Source organism: Barbus barbus (assembly GCF_936440315.1).
Source record: "Barbus barbus genome assembly, chromosome: 11".
NCBI classification, from domain to species: Eukaryota; Metazoa; Chordata; class Actinopteri; order Cypriniformes; family Cyprinidae; genus Barbus; species Barbus barbus.
The window spans coordinates 28,115,688-28,136,242 of record NC_136739.1 but is presented as its reverse complement, the minus strand read 5'-3'; the positions used below and the strand labels follow the sequence as shown (position 1 = coordinate 28,136,242).

The following is a 20,555-nucleotide window of genomic DNA, read 5'->3' as shown; positions in this document are numbered from 1 at the left end:
ACTGTCAACAGTCTCAACTGCTTCCCCAATAATTAATAACAGACAGACAGAAAAAAAAAAAAAAAAAAAAAAAAAAACTACAAACAAGAAACCAAATACAAGATAATGAAAGAATGAACACAATAACAATCAATAAATAAATAGAAGGTAAAACTTGATTTTAAGGTATCGTTACATGTATACAATAAATAAAGTCTAACCAAATAGAATACAAGTCAACAACAAAAACAAAAAAGAATGAAAATAGGCAACAAGGAAATATAAGAAAAAAATATAACCAAAACTAAAGCAAAAAAAGTGAATGAACAGATGAAAGATGGAAAGAAAGAACAAGGAAGAAATAGCAGAACAAACAGAAGGGAGCAAAACTAAATGAAAAATAATAAAAATGAAAAACTAATGAAAAGGAATGACTAGGAAAAACTAAAGAAAAACAGACAGAACGAAACAAACTAACAAGAAAGAACAAGAAGTAATGGAAAAAAATTAAAGCACAAATCAAGGGAAGAACAGGCATAAAAAAACTAAATAACTAAAGAATTAAAGACCAAAAGTATGAGAACAAAATGCAAACAAAATAAACAAACATACAAGATAATTACATAATAAAATAAATGAACGCATGAAAGAATGAACATCCTACAGAATGAAGGAATTAATAAAAGAACAAGAGCAACAACAAAAAAATGAATGAAAAGAGAACAAAAGACAGTATGAACATACAAACAAAGAAAAGAACAAACAGAAGAGAGCAAAACTAATTTAAGAGGAAGAATGAAAGAACGAAAGAAATAAAAAACAGACTGAATGGACGAATGAATGACACAAAGTTAACAAGTGAAGGACATGCGATGAATGTGAGCTCAATCAACATTAAATTAACCAAACCGGGGGGGAGAGGGAGAGAGAGAGAGAGAGAGAGAGAGAGAGAGAGAGAGATGGTGGTCTGCAGTGAGTGAGTCATTAAATGTGGGCGGGCAGCTTGTTTAAGAATTACTTCAGAAACATTAGCAGTTATTCAGACTGCAACCTGCAGGTAATGAGCCTGAGAAACGAACGGATGACAACAGCATCACACACACACACACACACACACACACACACCAGACGACTCTTCCTCACTGATCCAGGCTAATTATGCCATCTCAACCATGTGCTGCTATGACTCTCTCTTAGACTGGAGAGCTGCGGATCGCCTCTGTTTTCCAGTGGCATGAGCTCATTCAATCAATGAGCAAAGAAAAGCTTAATGGTATCACTTTAGGGGAATAAGAACTGTTCTTTTAATTGCTTTTAATTATGAATTAATTGTCTGATTGACTGAGTATTGCCAACTGGGTTACTAGGTAAACTTATTACATTACATTAGCTGTAACAATTTCTGTACTTAATCTGCTCATTTTAGTGCATTTTCAGAAAAATACACAGCTATTACACACAAAAACACCCCAAAAGGTCACCAGCTTTAAATTTCCCTGAATTAAATATATGATCAAATACATAAAGTGCTTGGAAAATGTCATAAAAGGCCATCAGATACTACAAAAATCTTTAAAACAAACATGCAAGTTCTTAAAAATGTCATTTATATTTTAGAATTTATAATCCTGTTTTCAAACATTTTCATTCTCAACATTGCCACAAGGGTGTTACACAGTAGCTACAACAATCAGTTTTCTCAGTTTAAATTATCAACATGTTTATAGTTAATTATGTGAGTGAGTTTAATGCCACAGACACTAAAGAGTGATGTATGTACAGAACACTGCTGTGTGTGTTCATACAGCATAATAAAGTGAGCAGAGCTATGGTGATCGTCCCCAGATACACCATTATCAGACCGCACACGCTCCCTTCACTCCATCAGAGAAGCTTCATTTCCTCCAGTCTGCTGGCTGGGCAGAAAACTCTCCTCCACATGCCATCAGTGGCCCACTGGAGAGCCTTTAAATGAACCTCAACTACATCCCTAATGCATTCATAGTCTTTGTAGAATCGGCAAGATATTTAGCATTTATAAAAAATAAGAATAACAAGTGTATTATGTATTTCAGTACTGCCCTGAAAAATCTGTATATCAGATATTTCTATATGTATATCTTCTATGAGAAAAAATAATAATAATAATAAAAACAATACATCAATAAATAAATATATAGTTTATTTTTGTATAATGTATAGAATTTAGTATTTATTAATAGCTTTTAGTTTTTAATTTTAGAATGAGTTTTAGTATTTTTGCGCTTTTGTCATTTTTATTCTTTTTGTGCGTTTTTTAAATTGTTCCATTCAGCTTTCATCTATTTTTCCATTTTAGTACTTCAGATTAAATATCTCATCTCTAAACTTTATTTAAGAGTTTTAAGCTTTTCATTAATATTTATATTCTATTTTATTTCACCTTTGAAATATTTTTTGTAGTCTTATGTTTATTTAACAATAGCAATACTGGTTTACACATGCTTGATTCTTATTATCATGTGTTTCCTCCACAAAATCAATAACTGTAGTCTTATTTATGCAGCATTTTCAGGAAGAACAAAAAAAAGTTGATTTTCAAAGCCACAGCACTTTCATTACAACCACCAATGCAGCAGGAACCATGAGTGACGCAAAGCCCCTAAAGTTCCAAAGATAACTCCGATCCAGCTCAACGTCAGGCGTCAACCGCACAGAGAGACTCCGCCGACACAATGCGGCCCAATCAGGCCCGTGAGTGAGGGAATTACATAAGCAGAAGACTTCTTAAAGAGAATCACGCCTCCGTTTTTCTGCCTCCTTTCAGCATCCGGCCTCAGATAAGAGGAGGAGACAAACTCACGGGTTTGACAAAGCCGCCTTAAGTTGCCAGGCCGCATTAGGGGTGTGAGGCACGCTGAAAACGCCACTTCAGCAGCGCAGGATTTGCCTGGATGACAGGTCTCAGTTCTCAGGTCTCAGAATGTAAAGGCAAACAGCGAATACTCGGATAATTCCTCTAAACGCACACCTCAGCGGCTGCCTCCACACCTCCTGCCAGGGCTCATCCGCACATCGCCCGAGTGTGACGCCCAATACCTCACCCCGCTCCCAGACAGGTGGACAAACACATGAGCTGTGCTCCAAAACCTAGTGAGCCGCCTACTTAGACAGCATTTTAAGTCGCACTCCTGATGCAAAACCATATATTCATGCATAACTATGCTGCGGTCTAATATACCTAATTTTGGCCAAATTCTAAAGCAGAATTGCAAATATTCTTCACGGATAATCCAATCCCAGAATGCAATGAAAAAAATAAAAATCCACAATGGTTGAAAAGGCAATAAAAAAGTACTTGTATTTCAATCAACAATAAAACCATAGAAAAAAATATCTTCAGAGAACAACTTTAAAAAACAACAACAACAAAAAAAACAAATAACATTTAAAAATAAAACTGAATAAAATAAACAATAAAAATTGAAAATAAAATACAATAAAACTGAAAGAAAAATAAAATAAACAAAATAGAATTAAATAATAAAAATAGAAAATGAAATAAATAAAATAATGAAAAATAAATGACAATCATCTTGAAGAACGTGATACCGTATAGGTTTGCCGCTTAGACAGTCAAACCAAAAATTATTCAGACACCAGATATCATTTTTGATATTTTTTTCACTAGTGGGTGGAGGACACTATAGTTCATTTATGTAAGTGAGGATAGCAAAATAAAGTAAACTGTGACATATTATACCCAAAAATTCTTCATACACTGGACTAAAAGTAAAATTGATAAATATTTGGGACCAAAAATTATTCAGACACTTTGACCTGACAGTGTTTTTCTTTAATTGCTAATATGAACTTTTTACACCAGACTGAACAAAATCGGTTTTTATCTAATTGTGTACTTAAATTTAACAGCTGGCAGCTATTCGACCTAATTCATCAAAGTTATCTGACATTATCAAGATGAATTTGATCCGACACAGTTTAACTCTTGAGTTCTTGTCATTTTTATAACCATTTTCTAAATTATAGCGGATAAACTGTGACAATGTGAGAAATGTTGAAGGTGTCTGAATACATTTAGGGTTGACTGTACTTGTATTTAACCCTCATTTTAACCACCATGTCATATTTGTGATTTTCAATGCCACACCACATGCTCACAGCACATTCATTTCAGCCAATGTGATGTAACTGCATAATCAGGGTGCATTTGAGGAGGCAAGCATAAATATCAGAGGTGAAATACTTATTAAATACTAAACACTTACACCAAGTACTGTAATGTTCCAAAGTAGGACAGAATTATTATACACGTTAACGAAAAAAGATGAAAACTTTCAAAAATGCCTTTAAGGCAGATTTGGGCAAATAAGCTAAAAATGTAGATCTCAAACTGACTTTCACAAACTTTAATTCCATTACCTACCGCAAAAAGCAGCTAATTAACTTTGCATTTCTACACACTTCAGCTCTTCATATAAAATCAGATGACTGTGCAAAAGAAAAAAATAATATTCCCATTTTAAATAAGATTTCACACCTACCTAAATGGAAACGAGTTAATCAGAAATGTTTTAAAGTACCCTTAAAATGACATTAAAAAAAGAGAGGAGTTGAGCAAGTACAAAGTTAAAGTTGCTGAAAGTGACATTTCCTAACTTCCAGCAGACTCTGAATAAATCCACTCCTCTCCAAAATACCACCATCATGTGACACGACTGACAGCCTTCAATAGCAGCCCACGGTCAGATTCGTTTTTGCTCTCGACAGCTGTCAAAGAGACAAGTATGACATCTCAGGATTCATCGTGTCTGTCAGATAGCAGGGATGATAGAAACATCTAAATTACCTTTAGTGCTTTAGTAACATAATATAAACAAAACTCAAATGCATATAAAATCTATTAAAGATTCAATCGAATTCCAGCATGCTTGTGAGCAACCTTTGTTCTTCCTGTTTGTGGCTCATCACCATGGTGATCTATCAGACACATATGCTGCTCATTCCATAACAATCCCAGTGAGAACAGCATCATCTAAACTAACCACGGAAACATCCATCATTCACAAAACACTGCAGAAATAAAGGAGAACTCCTGCAACAAGAAACAGAATAGTGCAGAAATCTCACCAAACCACTTACTTTAAAGAAAACACTGCCTTATGAATTTTTTACGTCAATGCGATACTGCATGAGCCGATTTAATAGTCTTTATCATCAGGGTATCTGCATGCTTAAGACCTTTTCAGACTTACAAGAAATTAAAAATACAATTAAGGACTTAAAGACCCTCATCTAGTAATTGAATGATAGTGTTATAACAGGAAAATGCAGGTAAAAATATTTTATTATTATTATTTTAATTAAATTCAATTAAATTCAATCCAATCTTCACTTGGACTATTTTCACAGAGGAATTATAATTTTGTCCGAATATTAATTTTTACAATTTATAAAAGTATGTGTAATGTAAAGATTTTGTTTGAGAAAGAGAAAAAAATAATCTAGTTTATAATAATCAGAGAATGAATTCCACTTTAGTTTTACACTAAATTAATGGAAAATTAATTTCCAAATAGAGTAAATAAATAAATTACATTGCTGATTCAAATTTGGATACTTCCACTATTACATTTTAAATATAAAATAAAACATTAAATATAACCAATATTTAATAAAAAAATAAAAAAATTCAAAGAAAATTCCAATTATTGGAAAGTGCATTTAAGACACTTAAGGACCTGCAACATTCAATGATTTCTATTATTTTTTTATGTTTCTAAACTGATTTACCCAATTTTTTTAAATTATATTATCACATATGCACAGAGCTGTATCATCCAGAAAACTGCATTAAGTAGCTTTCGATTTTACCAGGCAAAACCATAAAAAGTGCCTTTTTTCCATCCATTTCAAGTGATAAAATGACAATACTGCATAAAGCTGAAGAAGCTACAAATATAATGCTGATACATATTACCTGTATTCTCTCTAATCTGTTCTCTAATAAAGAAATCACAGTTTAAAATGGTTTTATATGCATCACACCGCAGTACAAATTAACTTCCCTAAAGAGTTTCATGTCAACTAATACCAGTCTAGAAATGCAAATCACACACACTGAAGAAAACGCTGCATCCAATCAAGTTTTAGAAGTCGAACCCGATCACAGATCTCTGGCAGGCCTGTTAAAGAAAGCGTTCTGACCTTTCCGCTCCGAGCGCTTCTTGCGTCGCCGCTTGAATCGGGTCCTGACGAGGCAGTAGTAGGCCCCCATGCAGTGCGCGGCGTCCACAACCAGGGCCATGGCCACTTGACCCCGATGCTCCAGTCGGACACAGGAAGCTACCTGACTGCACTGCCCTGTTCTGTGCGTCTGAGGCACTCACCAGCCCCCTTCCCTCGCTCCACCACACACACAAAAACACATGCGTGGTCTCCTCCCCCTCCTCTGCTTTCGCTACTTGGTGAGAGGAGAGAGAGAAGCAGAGAGCTCAGCGGAGAGGACACTAGTAGAGCTTTACAAGGTTAGACAGAGTAAACACAGACCGCTGGAGATTTCGCGCCGGATTTGTTTTCTCACTTCCCTTCTCTATCACGTATCCTGCTATTTTACCTGAGGCAAGAGCAGTCTGCTCTCGCCAGTCCAGGTGATGACATCACAGCACCCTCAACCAATCCAAAGCATGGGTTCACATGGCCAAAAAGGACACGTTTACTCCCCTCCCTAACATCCTTTCAACAAAACTACTTTCTTTACCAAAAACTGCTTGTATTTCACATTACAATTCTTGTCCTGCTGCAGTACACCCTGCAATGCAATCCATGTAAGACAGGCTTTTTATAGATGACTACAACTAGAAGCATTTAAAAATCCATACTTGAAATAACTAAAATAAAATACATTATTGCTGACTTTATTTCAGCTTGTTGCCAAGGCAGTATTTTATTCAGTTTAACTTTATGTCCTAAAATAATAATTCAGCTGAAAAAAATAATAAAAACTATATGAACTTTCAGCTGCATTTAAGCTGGGGTTTTTTCTCCATATGTCTAATACTTTATAGAAAACACTCATCCATGCAACTTCTGAAGAAGCTCAGAGCCCATATTTGATGTTGGACTACAGGAAAATCTATGAAAATGAAAATAAATAAATACATAAATACACTATTTCCAAAGCTAGAGGCTAAAAAGGTTCTTAGCAATTCAGATTTCATTACACTACGCATGATCACTAGAATATTAAATACAACCTCTGTTTAGTGCAATAAATGAAATATTTAATGATTAAGCAGTCTGGATCTGCTGGCTCTGTATCAGCTCATGTTCAGGTTAAATCTGAAAATCTGGAAGAAACTCTTAACGCCATCATGAGGCCAACGCAAACCATTGCACCTCATCCAGTACTACTACTGAACAGAAAATCACCAATGATCCACACACATTCAGTCATAGCTATTTAAAATATTTTTAGCTATTAAAAACGACTACACACAAGCAATCATCAAGATTTTAGTACACAAACACATCCATTAATATTACAGACTATATATCTATAAACAGCCCAGCCCAGATTCTTAAGAGTCTAGAAACCTGACCAAATGAAGAGAAAATAATAATAGTAATAACTATTATTATTATAATTGGGAAATGATATAAAAAAAAAAACAATGCCATAATACACTATAATTTCCAATCAGTATAATATTAAAAGTCCTATAATAAACAATCCTCAAAAGGTAATAATAAACAAACAATAATAAACTTCCCAAAAACATTATGTTTTGGAAAATTAACATCATGAAACAGAAGCTAGTTTTGGAACGTTCAATAATTATTGCTTGGAAAAGAAAAGAAAGGAAGGAAGGAAAGCACACAAATGTGTTTTTCAGACATGTTGGTGCACATTTTTTTCTTGCCATTTGTAAATTCTATGGGTCTAGCTTCCGGTTCACTCGGCATCCAGCTATATTTATCTGTACAAAACAGCTTGTTTTGCTGCTTGAAATTGAAAATTGGTGTGTCTTACCATATTATTTTAATGCATTATCTTAAGACACACTGGTTTGTAGTGCTGACAGTTTTACCGTTTACTGCATGTTGTAATTCTTCTCGTTATTTACCTATAGCGGCTAATGAACCGGAAGTCTCACCCATAGGCTTACTTCCGCATTGAAGAAAAAGGTGGATAGGTGCAGTAAAACAACGGGTCATTCAGTGTGAAAATCTATGCATCAAAAGCAACATGGTAGCTGCTCTGTGGACTGTACAATTTGTCCAGTAAATTAGCAGAAGCAAAATGTGTGAATGTATAGAAGATATCACTGGGGTCAGAGCAGGATATGAATAAGTTTAGCTCTCCAGCACCCTCTAATGAAATACAGTGGAACTACAGCATTGCCTCTGACGATAAAGCATTCAGTGGCTGTGAATACAAACACACCAGCAAAATGTGCCTGATCTACACTGAAAGGACTGACGCCATTTAAGTGCTCAATACTTAACATTAATGGGTCAGTATGATTTTTTTTTTTTTGAAGAAGAAATTCAGAATTTAATAAGGATGCATTAAATTGATCAAAAGTGACAGTAAAGACATTTATAATGTTGAAGTTCTATTGAACGTTCTATTGAATGTACATTTCCAAACAAACAGTAAGAAGCAAAATAGTTTTTAACAGTGATAATAATAAGAAATATTTCTCGAGTACCAAATCAGCATATTAGAATGATTTCATGAGTGATGATGCAGAAAATTCAGCTTTGATCACAGGAATAAATTACATTTGAAAAAAATATTCAAATAGAAAACAGTTATTTTAAATTGTACTAAAATAGTAACAGTATCACGGGTTTGATTCCCAGGGAAAGCAAGAACTGATCAAATATGTGCCTTGAATACAATTTAAGTGTCTGCCAAATGCATCAATATAAATATTGCAAAATCCCACATGAGACAAGAGGAACTCAGAAGATACACACCTGGGTTTCCACTGGCCCTCAGAGCAGCTCTAACGCTTGATCACCAAGCCTGCATAGACACAAGAAAGAAAAAAGAAATAAAGACTTAACACCAAATATCAGCATAACATGACGCATCTTCAGATCAACCACAATGGTACGTTTCTACCTTTGTGTAAAGCGATATTCCACAACATCACTTCACAAACACATTATCCACTCGCATACTGCCAGTAGCGTTTAGATGTGATCTCCAGCTACTGCAGATTTAGTTTCAAGCCCCTGTCACGTCACCAACTTTCCAAGCTCCCAAGAGTCTCCAAACTTTCACCTGACGGTGAACGCCACAAAAACATGACCTAACGGCTGTGCTAAACGCATCAGGTGACGTGTCGCTAGCATGAGAACAATATGACCTAAGCTATAAATGTGCCTCATAAAAGTGAAAGAGGAAAAATAACGAGTCTCAAAGTCTTGGCTGAACACAGACAGGAATGACCTGAAACCAAGACGGGAGTGAAGGAGATGCAAATTGAGAAAAGAAAGATGGGTGGTAATTTCACAGTAATAATAGCCAATCTTGTTTACAACCAGAGATGCAAAAAGTCGAGATTCCCTCCTTTGAGCTCCTTAAATCACACTTTGCATCAATAGGAAGATCTGCAAGAGCAAGAGCTTCATGAAGGAAAAATGAAGCAGCAGCACAATAAAAACAGTGGCCAGCCAAACCGCACATCTCCACGCAGCACGTTTCTTTAACCCTGACAGCCTCCTTGTGTTCACTGAGGATACATATTATGGTTTTCTAAATCCACTGTTTAATATCTGTGCTGATTCTTCAGTAGAAGACCATTGTGCGTTTGCAGTGTGAATTGAATGCAACGAGGAAAAAAAAAAAAATTACAAAATACAAAACACAAATAATAGTCTGACTCTCAGTTTCACCTTTCTTCATGACTGCATGCAAATGAAAGTGATAGTACTTGAAAGTTTATGCAGTTTTTGACGGATTCTTCACAAGAACCAGCTAGAGTAACTGTTCCCACAGTTCCCAGAGATAATTCTGTCATCATTTAATCACCCCAATGTCATTACAAATCTGTATGACTTTCTTTTGGCTGTGGAAAACAAGAGAAGATATTCTGAAAATGTCTGTTTTTGCCAAAAACAATGCAAGTTAATGGGGTCCGATGTTGTTTTGATGCCAAATGTCTTCAAAATATAATTCTGTTATGAATTTTGCAACCAAGGCAGTGTTGTGATGCTGGGATGTTGCTAAATGATCTCTTTAAACTGTAGAAACGCTGTATTCACAAGCAAATAACTCTTCGCTGGTTCTTATAAAGAAATTTTTGCACGTTAAAAAATAAAATACGATCTCACGTTGTGTCAATCACGTTTGCACACTGCCTCCGAAACTTTCATCAGTCAAAAAAAAAAAAAAGGATCAGATTCGATTTTCTGCATTTTCGCATCCGTAGCATGCATTTTGATAGGAAAGGATGGGGAATACGAAAAAACGGAAAAACACATGTGAAAATGCTCAGTGTGCAATGACCTTTAGTCAAAAATGCATAAACTTTCAGGCTGATGAAGTATCAGTTTCATCAAAAAATTTGTGAACTCCCTGGTTAACAGACTGAAGTCTAACAAATTACTCAATGAATTTGTCATACTAAAAATGAATACCAGACATAAAATGTCCTTATGGTCTGACCGATTTCATTGACATGAGCATTCAATGAAAGTGAAGAACTAAGATCTTCAAAAAGGACAGAAAAAGTTTAAAAATCACACACACACACACACACACACACACACGTAGTATAAAAGGAACACACTTCTCATGTACATATATACACACAGTTTGCAGCATTGCTAAAAATAATAACAAATTTCAGTCTATTCATCACAGAAAGCTTTCACATGGCTTCACGAGACTAGATATATTCAGTATGTTTGCCATTTTAAAATCTTTATAGGCCCTGGTCACCATTTACTTCCAAAATATTTCCATTTGTATTCCACAGATATAGATTTGGAATGACATGGGGGTTGTTTTCTATATTAAACAACACTGATATACATAGCTTTCCTGAGTCAATCCATACACTTTTTTTTTTTTTTTTTTGAGATCTCAGATTCAGAAAGCGAGCTGTGAAGCATATAAATCACTTCTTTCACTTATAGCCAGCTGAGTTCAGCACAGACTGAAGAGAAACAGAGAAGCGCTCAGCATCTTTCTGAAGCTGTAGTCAAAGTCTAAAGAGAGCAGGTCAGCCCACTGGGAAACGAGAGAGAAAGTAGAGACGAAAAGTGAGCCTTGAACTTTTTAAGGTCAGCGGCAGTCCGCTCTTTCATTCCAAGAAACATGTCTGAGATGTCTTAAAGGGCATATTGCAGGTTAGAGACTCCACTACTGCCATTTAAGCAGTATGCAAGAAAAAATATTAGTTAACAAGCAATAAGTTAAACAACTATTGCATTCCATTAGATTGTTTTAGTGTCTTTTCTATTAATTTTACATCTTAAAAGACACAAAACACTCAAAATAATCTAAAAGAAAGTTGTTAGATCAATTATGATTCCTGTGGCTCAACTTGCGGTAACACTTTAGTATAGGGACCAATTCTCACTATTAACTAGTTGCTTATGAGCATGCCTATTAACATATTGGCTGTTCATTAGAACTTATAAAGCACATATTCTGAATGACTATATCCTACATACCTAATCCTATCCAAAACTATTAATAAGCAGCAAATTTGGAGTTTATTGTGGCAAAACGTATAGTTAATGGTTTGCTAATGGTGAGAATTGGCTCTTAAAATAAAGTGTGACCATAGAAGCATGTGCTAAATTAATACATTTATAACCACAAAAATGACAGACCAAGCAGTGAGAACATCACACTGTTTAGGTCACAGGGGGGCGCTGTTGCCCTTTTCTTTCTGGTATTTCTCAACCTGTTTCTGCACATAATGTCAACAAGCTTCTATTACATATTACAGAGAATTTCAAAATCAAACTCATCATGCTGTTAAAATCAACTGTGAAACTGTATATATACTGTAAGCTAATGTGACTAGTGAAAGACTAAGAGGACCATAGCAACAACGTCTAAAACAATGGTGTAAAGTGCTCAACTTTCTAAGCGTGTCCTCACTCAGTTTCCTCAGGGGCAGATTTATTTCCATTATAGTAAATACAATTTGACAACAACTTTAGGGCTGGAATGCCGGAGGGTCCCGCACAATTAGGGGGCCACACAATCAACTGAGATGAGAAGTTTCAAGAGCAGAGCAAATAAGCCAGAGAGCAGCCATGCAATGCACCGCAATCTGCATTTAAGAGCATTGTGTGACCACAGCTAAAATGTTGAGTGGGGGATCTATAACCAGCACAGACAGTCAGACGACAGGCTCCTCATTCAGACTAAATGGGATGCGGGAGTCACGCATGTTTGGATCCGAGGGCCTGAACTTCAGCTGCAGAGGACAAAAGGCTAATTGCAGATACACTCTTCATTACAACGATAAAATTACTCCCCCGTCAACCCTCGCCTCCTCCGCATTTAACAGTGGTCTAAGAAAAGAGGCAATAACGAGCTCTAACTGTCCTGTGTGCTCTTCCTGTGAAGCTTTGCGGGAATAGTTCACACGAAAAAGAAACTTCCCGTTTAATAAAGCCGTTAAATTTTTGGCACATGCACTTTTGGCAGGTAAAAAAACAAAAAAAACAGCCAATTACGGGCCTTGTCATTTTCGAGTATCGCACATGCTAAGTGGTTTGATAAATCGCATTCCTTTGCCATGTCTTCTACAGTGTTTGACTGTCTCAAGATCAAAGCAGACCAGATGAGACCAGTTTTAATGCTGCCAATGAAACTGAGAGAAACGCTAAACACCATTGCCATTTTCAGTTCAAACAAAGCGGAGGAATTCAATAAAAGAATACATAAATCACACCTCCAGACAGAAAAGAGAGTTCTCTAAGAGAGGAGAAAAAATACAGATAAAAGGAATGAGGAGTCCCTGCCAACAACAGACAGCTTAGGTGAGAAATCAGTCGGGGTTGAAACAGTTCCCATAAAACAGGAACCGTACAGTTTGCAACATGTTAGTACCGGAGTTCATCTAATGTTTAATAATACCTCTTAAGTAATAAAAGGTGTCTACTTTTAAAACTAATTACAGTGCTGAGGTTCTGTACAGTACAGAGAGAAAACTAGTTGTAACAATGAAAAAGTACAAGGAATAATTAATTTATTATTATTTTATATATTTATAAAAAAAAAAAAAATCAGAAACACTGTTGTGTATTTTCTGGTATATATTAAATATTTCTTAAAAATAATGTGATAATTTTATTAGTAGTAGTACTACTATCATTACATTAAGTAATATATTTCTGTCACAGTTTCTTCAAGTTAAACCAAACTTTTATTTTGATGGGTTGATGTGAAGACCTTTAAGTTGCTGTTTGTATATGATATGATAGCTTTTTCTCAAAAGAAATGGCAAAATGCTAAGGTAGCGACGCTCAGAGTAGTTCTAGAGATTATGTTTTTGTGCTCACGTACTCGTATATTGATGGGCGTAGTAAACGAAACTGCGCCATTCATTAACACACAGACACACAGAACATGCAGGAGTCATATTTAAACAGTATTTTTGTGGCTTAATATTCACAGACACAAGTCCATACTGTGTTTTGATTTAAGTGTACTGACATACTTTTGATTTATTCATCCAAAATTTGGCAAATTCCATGACATTCATCATTATACAGTAACATTCTATTTTTATGACTGGATTCTGCGATCCTGTCTGCGTTTTCCGCATCGCAGAAATCAAAAGACCATAGTATACTGTACTATCTGTACTGTACTAAGTTTTAATTTCAAAACGTAAAATAAATAAAAAAAGACTTTGTATAAAGAAATAATATAATTTGCCAATATACCGTAATAATAATACTAATGATTATTATTATGCTGCATCTTAAGGTGACCTCAGAGGCACTACCGACTTCGTCCTAAAGGGGGCGCAAACACTTAGACTCACTGAAACATACAGAAGGGAACTTCCACTGTATGTACCAGAGATTAGATGGTGGTGAAGGCTGCCAAGAAGATGCTACAGTAGAGTGCACATGGAACGCAGAGAAGAACAGTGGCATTCTCGCTGTCAGTCATCACCAGACTCGGCCTTCCTCAGGGCAACGGAACCTGCTAGGATGAAGCATGGCCAGAGAGAGTGATGGAGTATGAGAGGGCGGGAGATGCAGACAAGCTATTTTCCCACTGGGAATCAAGTCTGTAGATCCTCATGAAGATGACGTAGAGAGAGCAGAAGCTAGTGTGCCCATCTCTGCTGCAGTGGACCGCCAGGCTGTTTCACCCCCCTACCCCTCCTTGCAGCAGCTCCGTTGGCAGAGCGGGGCAGGAAATATAGAGCCATTAGACGGTGAAAAAGACATGAGGGGAAAATTACTGCTGCTGCCCCAAGTGTGAACTTCCGACAGCAGAGTCAGTGGGATATTAAATTTATTTAAAGATGCCTGGCTAACATCCTGGTTGGTATAGTTACCTTCAGTGAACGCAGCATATACAAGCAAGGCACAAACATTGCAAACGTGCATCAGAGATTCAGTCAAAGTGTACCTTGTAAACTAGCTCCTCTATAATATCAACAACATCGGCTCCCGTGGTGAAAGTGCAGGTATCGAGGGACGTAGTAAACTTGTCGGATATTGCTTGGTGTGTGCTAATACGTGGAGGAGAAAACCAATACCATTTACAGATGTATGACCTTCTCTTATTCTCCAGTTACACCACAAGGGACCGGAAGCTTCGGCCCATTAGCAAAAGTCATTAACACAAGTCTAAGTGCAAGTGGTCTAACACAACAACAGCTCTGTTGCAGACTCACTGGCTCCAGAGTAGGATAAGATGTTCTAGTCCTGTTAAAACAAGACAGAGACAGAAAAAAAAACAGACATTTTTTGGCTTGAGTACCATTGCTGGCCACTGTGTGAGTTCTTGGCAAGTTGTCGCAATAGTCCACGTACGACTGTACATTGGGCACGAGAATAATGCTTCACTGTTTCTCCTTTGGAAAAACAACATTCCCTGGTTTCTACGAAGACGTGGAGACGATCTCAAACGCTGACCACATGGCCTGAATCAACACGGTCAACACCCGCAAGACCATCTGAATAAAGGTCGCGACAACCAGAGCGAAGCTGAGGAATAGGTCTCGGTGTGGAATGACGCGCAAGGCTGTGTTTAATCTCGTTCCCGAGACCTAAAAATCCAGATCCATTCTTGCGCCTCCACTCTTTACTTGCACTTGACAGATTGGGGTTGTTTGTTTGCGGTGCGTTTTAGTATTCCCTGGGGCTTGCTATTTGGGTCAACTCTCCAGGGAGAAGCAAGGATAGTGTGCAGAAACCAGCTGGCCGGCACAGCTGGAGCTCATGGTACCTACCGGGCGACATCTGCAGTTCTGAGGCCAAGGGCGGGTACCCAACTTTGCCACCTGGGCACTGATTAGGCCTTCAGGGAGTGAGCAAACCCAGGAAACCGAGAGGGGGATCTGTCAAATATTGCTTCTTTGGTGTAGACTTTTCCTAAGCCTCAGAGGGTGGCCTTGTCCTGTGAAAAACGACGGTGACGCAGTGGAGCTTGTACCCAACAAAAAAGTCTCCCAGGCCAGGACAAACGAGGGAAGTACCATAACCCCCCCCAAACACACAAACACTCAGCTCCAACAAAGCCTGCTCTGTAAATTCATCAATAAGACTAAACCTGTTTCTATTGAGCTAGGAGTTTTGCTATTTGGCAGAACCTGAAACCCAGCAATTACCGAGGTCCAGCATCAAACTGTAACAATCCAGACCAGTTACACCTCTGAGGATAAGATCTTTCACAACACTCTTGACCGCTCTTGTCGGAGCAGTCGAACAATGCCCCTGAGTTTTTTCCCATGCAGGATCTCCTGAGGTACTCCAGCTTGTGTTACAGCAGTTGTGTTTAAGTAGGCCAGGTGTCTAAAAGAGAGACTGAAAGAGTAGAGGGATCTCACACTGCGCTCAAGGGGGATCTGAGGAGGGTTGAATCAGCCAAAAATGAAAACTGTCATCATTTACTCACCCTATTGTCATTGCTAACCTGTATGACTCTCTTTCTTCTGCGGAACACAAAAGAAGGCATGCTGAATAAAGTTCCAGCAGATTTAGTCAGTATTATGAGAGTCGACAAGAGTTCAAAACTTTTAAATTCCAAAAATGGCATGAAAGTCGTCTGAAGCAAGATGATACTTTGTATGATGAAAAGATCGAAATGAAGGTCTATAGTCACTCTCAAATCAAACTATAAAGTCAATGCACACACACAAAACTGCATGTGATGATGTTGGAGGTTTATGTCACCATCTTTAAATTAGTCTGTGTAGGGATGTTTTAAATGTTTTAGTTTGATTTGAGTGAATAAAGGTATATATTTCAGATTTCATAAATCTGTTCAACACACACGTTGAGTTGTATGAATTAATTTCACAGTACTATTTCTTTCACACTCTGATGACTTTTATAATATGAACAAATGTCATCTTTTGTGTTCTGCAGAAGAAAAGAAGTACATACATGTTTGGAATAATATCAGGGTAAGTAAATGAGGAGAGAACTTTGTAGAATATGAATCTGCCCAGAAAATATCAGCAACTTTAGTAGCTGACTTTAAAGTAAAAGTTTATACAAAATTATCTGAAAATTAGGGTTGCAAAGGGGAGGAGAATTTCCAGAAACTTTCCAAAAATCCCAGGAAGATAAAAAAAAAAAATCCAGGAACCTTTCCAAAATTTCTGGAAAGTTTCCGAAATTTACTGGAAATTTTCCTACTTTTTCCAACCCTACTGAAAATACAGACATTACACTGCACTTAAGTTTCTTGAGCCCTGATTGGGAATCTAGATCAGTTTTCCCAAAGCAGAGGTCTTGGAGTACAACCAAGAATATGCATTATGGATGTCTCTCTTTACAGACAGACCCATTTCAGGTCTTGGATTCTCTACTATCAGTAAAATCAGGTGTGCTTGATTAAGGAGATAAAGTGTGCAGTGTTGATGGTTCTCCAGGATCAACATTTCCTCCAATCAGTACCGAGGACTGACTGATCAAAAGTTTTTTAATTAGTGCTGTCAATCGATAAAAAAAACAAATGAATCACACATTTTTCTGAAATTAATATCCATTAATTCAACCTAACATTAAGGTTTTTAAATATACTTTTATATTGCAATAATTTCACATTCAATCATCAAATTAATGTAGAAACAACAAAGACCAATCCTAGCTCCACCCCTGTGTTAACCGAGTTAAATACTTAACACTAACTGCGTTAACACGCTAATTTTGACACCACTAGGTTTAATACTACTAAAGCCTGACGTTAAATCTATAGATCAAAGTAAAGTAAGATCTCTCGATATTGCGTATACAAGGCATATATATACATGAGGTAAAGAGAAACAGGAAGGAAACCTTTGAATGGTGATGCCTGCAGTCTGTAGAGGAGGGCGTAGAGTTTAAAGCTGGCCACCGGTCTGCCCAGCATCCATCTCTCCAATTAGTGGGCATACTCCAAAGCAAACACAGCCATTTCCGTTGAATATGGAAGTAAAGGCTGCTTGTAATTCCTGAATAACATCATGGGGGAAGGGACAAGTCTGCGGCTATGGTATGAGATCGTGTTCTCCGTCCCGTCTATTTCAATCTTAAACTCCGAGCGATAAGACGAGGTTTCCTCCATCAAACATCAACATCAGGCTGCACTCTTATCTGTCTCTAGCCCAACACTATACAACATCTGGCCATCTACGACACACCCACACGTAAGCAAGCCAGGCACACACCAGCCAAACCCATGCAACGGTTTGCCTGACAGAAAGACTGATAACCACAAAGGGTTCATCCAATCTGCTGTATATCATTACACAGGAATTATGTTCAGAGAAAACCTCATTAACCCCACCTGCAATTCAGTGACACTAAAAGCCCTGAGGAAGGAAAATAAAAAAAAAGAGCTGGAGGTGGTAAAATGCTTCAGAGGACCCATCTAAATCAGATCAATCATTAGCATACAGCAACCATTGTCCCAATCAAACGCAACCTTCAGATGATCTTTTGAGGGAGCAGGTGATCATACCAAAGCGCACAAAAGAGAAGGCCTGTTTGTGTTTGCACTGTGCCAACATATATTTTCTACAGGGTTGTTTATTTTTCTTGATTGTGCGTTGCAGTGAGGGTTTTGTCGTCGTCGTCGTCGGCACTGCAGCTTGTCGCTGTTCTCCTGCACCCTCGAGCTGTCATTAAATATATAAAGTCCCATATTCATGTTTTACACAACTCTTTCATTACATGCCGCTCTTGCTCTCGGAGCCTCTCTGAAATATTTACAAGCTCATTGACACGTCAGAAGGCAAGGAGCACTTTCTTTTAATTCTAGTTTTTAGCAGCAACTCACAAACGCTTTGAAAAAAAAAACTGCTGCAGTGAGTCAACGAGATGTAGTTGCGTAACAAAACTGTGCATAAATGTACATGACTGTACAACTAGAGAACTCAGGGTACCAGGATTAATTAATGGCATTTTAATATTGTCAAGGATACATTCAGGGCTTGAAGCAGTCAGAAAGCAAGATTAGGGATTCAGGATTTATGAATTGTTCCAATTTAATTCACCATTTGGACTTTGAGCAGACCCACAGGAAGCTGCATTGGAATTTAGAACGTAATTGAATTGTCCACACTGACAGTAAGTTAAATTGCAAATAAATTCATCAAGGCTAATGCATTCAGGGAATTGAAATCAATCTATCCATCCATCCATCCGCAAGGCTCTTATGTTTTTCAAAACTTTCAAACAAGTCTTTGTCAAGTCAATATTCAAAATCTGTATTTACAAACTTTGCTTTTCTAGTTGAATGTCAATTAATTCTTCCTTACATTATTATTTAAAATTGCAATTCTGCATCTTCCATGCTACTTCAATTGAAACTCAATTCAAATTCAAGAGCTGCATCTTCAAAGTACATTACAAACATCTGAAGATCAGAACAAACTGGTTTCCGAATATTAGCAGTATTACAAATGCATTCTCTTGGAATCCGCAACCAAAGATCCAGAGAAAATGGAATAAGTGCATCTAAGCCTACAGTACTCGTAGCCAACTTCACAAAGTGATTTAGTCATGTAACCCAAATTCACAGAAACAAACGACATGCCTTGCTACTCCTGAAAATCAATATTCAGTGTTCATATTTTACATTCAAAGCATCACCAATGGATTGGCAGCATAATCCATTACGATGACATTTTCTATCATCTCTCTTTAAACACATCATCACTTCAGCTCGAGGCTCTAATCAATTCAGTCAGAGCCTTTCCGTGGGGTCAACCATGCAGAACAGCAGCAGCTGTGACGAGGTAATTTGGAGCCCCAGCGGCACCCACTGATGGGCCACAAGGCATTGTGGGTTGATTCTCAATGGCCCTCAATGACAAACGGAGCTCCTGTGAAATGGAAACATGCTCTGGTTTCACCTCAGTAAGAAAAAATAATGAGAGACTATTACAAGAGGTTACTCTGCTTGAGTTAAAAGACAAGGTACGCTAAGTGTAATGTGCTCAAATGACAATTGACGAGGAAAGTCAGGTCCCAACACCAGAGGAAATCATATCGGATTTAACCCTTGCGCTTTTACCTAATTTGATGTTCCTGGGTCAAAAATGACTGGCCTTTTAAAAACTGCTTGTAATATTATCTCCAAATCTTGGATTCAACCTTTTTATTAACCCGTTTTCTTTCAATTAGCATGGGTTTTGAATTTCGTGATTGAACTGAATTGAAGACCTCATTGATGTAAGCTTATACACCTTAGTTTTTGAGAGAAAAATAGCATTATTTAGTGCATAAGCTGAGATCAATGAGGCCTACGATCAATCAGTTTCAAAAATAAAGTCAGTAAGTTTTATTCCAATGTGATAATATTAACTAGCATTTTTAGGAAAAAGGAAATCCTCTCTGGGTCAAGAAGACTGGAACACCACACAGGGGTTAACCAAAAACGATTTACTCACCCTCATGTCTAAACAGACTTCGGTGGAATACAAATGAGTTCATTTTAAAGACTGCTTTCACGCAATCACAACAAGAGTGTACAGAAGAGCTTAAGCACTTAAGAATCATAAATGTATCATAAAAATGGTCAGTGACCCATCAAAATATAGTTGCTACTCAACCAAAATCTTGACTCAATGAGTCATATGGACTCATTGGTGTTTTTGCATCCTTTATTGACGTCTGAAGGCTTCAATTACCTATTTATTGGAAAAGAAAGATCAGCAGAGTCTTCAAAATTCCTTTACTCAAGTTTTATTTTATCAACTGACACACTGACCCTTAATCAATGCATATAGATTCTGTCTTTGCAACAAACCAACGACTGAGTCCTTTTCCTCAGGGGAAAAACAAAACTCAAAAACATAACAATATCTGACACTACTACTCTGATCAGATAGCGCTGAACCATCTTCCAGACGGCGTGCAAC

General features: G+C 37.2%; 1 protein-coding gene across 1 annotated transcript in view; it reads right to left on the bottom strand.

Annotated features, from left to right (window-relative positions):
* LOC306876848 (double-stranded RNA-specific editase 1-like) overlaps positions 1-20,555 on the bottom strand; it is a 173,236-nt gene that overhangs the window by 58,913 nt on the left and 93,768 nt on the right. The window contains exon 3 of the mRNA XM_079428278.1: positions 8,965-9,013. The gene's annotated coding sequence lies outside the window, so the exon portion shown is untranslated. The remainder of the gene's footprint in view (positions 1-8,964; positions 9,014-20,555) is intronic.